The 2,174-nt window shown below is 27.3% G+C and overlaps 1 protein-coding gene across 2 annotated transcripts in view; it reads right to left on the reverse strand.

The window, feature by feature from the left end:
* SPR (Sex peptide receptor) overlaps positions 1–2,174 on the reverse strand; it is a gene marked incomplete in the record, with an annotated part of 538,241 nt that overhangs the window by 239,922 nt on the left and 296,145 nt on the right.

The raw sequence follows: 2,174 nt of genomic DNA on the forward strand, positions 1-2,174 counted from the left end.
AAGAAAAATACGAGAAATCAGATGAATATATTTTTTAGCGTTTAGCTATTTGTACAATGAAAATCAAAATAATTTCTTATATAACTTGTAAATACGAAATAGGATCTCTGACGATAATTTTAGAAGCGGCACACACTGGACCAAATTACCAAATTTAGAAAAATAAACAAACGGTTTTTGTTCGATTGCCTATTGGTATTAAAAATAGTACTGTTACGTAACAATGAAATAATTATGTAGCCATAAAAAATTAAGAGCCAAAGTTAATTTAAAAATAAATAAAATTTTAGTTAATTTTTAATTTATTTTAAAAAACTTATAATTCATGCTGTCATAAATAGTATTTGAGATTATCTAATTAACTAGCTACAGGTGGTAGGAAGGAAATTACCCTTATGTAAGCATAGTGCCTGGACTCAGTAATGTAGTTTGCCAAGCCAACACAATCGACAAATTGACATTTGCATATTTAATGAACCAGTTACGGCTGTTAGTTTATAATGCAAATATTTTTAATTTTAAAACTATGAACAAAGTTGAAACTATTCTATAAAAGATCAAATTTGACGAAGAGGTTCGTAAAAAACTCTGATTGTCACTTGAGCTGTGATATTTCGTAAGTAAAAAAAAAAATCACTAGTATATTTTTCAAAGTATTAAAAAAATCAAGGCTATTAAAAACATAATAAAAAAACATCATTCTATAACATTTCGTAGCGCCTATCGTATTACAGGATACTTTTTTCTGATAACAAATTATTTTAAGACCTTTCCTTCTTGATTTTTTTTCTTTAACATGATGCACAGTCCTTTTCTGTGATGTTTGTATCTAAAAAGTTATGAGGAAGTTCTAAAAATATGCTTATTTATTTTCCTCGAGTGCTGATCACCAGTAAGGCGAAAATTTTAAGAATATTATGATTATTATTATCATTTTTACGATTTTTATATACTCATTTAATACAATTGAGTGTTGTATACTTTTTATATAAACTCATTTAAAACAATTGATTTTTATTTCATATTTATTCTACATCTGAAAACTAATCGATTGGTATCTTATTATTCCACTATGCCATAACCAAAGCATAATGATGAAATAATTAAATCCGGCTGACCTAGCAAAGCCCCATGAAATTTTTTATTAAGAAGAAATAAAGTTGATATTGGATTTTTTTGCATCTTAAAAAACTCTTAAATACAAATTTTCGTAGTATTAAAAAATTTTTTTTTTCCAAAACCTTCGCCATACTGCGTATTTATGTATGTAATTTCTTCTTAGATTTTGTTCTAAAATTGCAAAACTTTCAACCCGGCTTCACAAATCCAAACGAAACCAATGAGGGGCTTAGGACCATCTAAACCGCTGGAAATGATACAAATCGAACTATTGTGAACAGATTAAAACTAGAGATATAAAATAAAACTTTTGAGGATTTTCACTTTAAGATTAGGATAGTATTTTGAGAAATAATAAATTTATTTCGAAAACGGGAGACATCTATGAAAAAAAATATCCTCCACAAACCGAACCAACATTTTTATTTATAAGAATTTATTACTTACATAAAAAAAAAGTTAGGGAATTCGAAAACCATCTAAAACGAATTTGACTTTATTGTTGCTGGTCATGTATTTTATGGTTTAGTTTACTGAAAGCGACTTTCGGATTTTGTAATTTTTTATAAACTTAATAATACGATGAACAACTTTTATTCCATTAGTGTATAACCATTTTATGGATAAAAATCAAAGGTGACATATGATAATGGAATAATTTCTACAATTATCTAAAATACTTTTTTACTCGGCTGATGGGGAACATCAGCAAGAAACCTGGAATAAAGGTCTAATATTTGTTGACCTATTATCACTATTTTTTTAAATTTAAATCAGGATCCCACGTGTGTAGTCTCCCTTTGTTAGCAGAAAAAAATCGAGGTGACAAAGTTAAAATCAGGACCTTGAAACCATAAATGAGCAATTTTTAGGACTTATCAAAAAGTTTCTAACGGTACCTCCTTTTTATTCCTATTTGAGTGCACTACATTCCGTAATTTCGATACGAGTTCAATTAAAAACGAAGCAAATAAATTAAAATATCATCGATTTCAAAATTGTTGGTGTTTTCTTCTTCTTTATTTACTATCAAATGAAAATAAGAATTTATTCAA

This window comes from Halyomorpha halys, unplaced genomic scaffold (assembly GCF_000696795.3).
Source record: "Halyomorpha halys isolate HHAL.00 unplaced genomic scaffold, Hhal_1.1 Scaffold48.1, whole genome shotgun sequence".
NCBI classification, from domain to species: domain Eukaryota; kingdom Metazoa; phylum Arthropoda; class Insecta; order Hemiptera; family Pentatomidae; genus Halyomorpha; species Halyomorpha halys.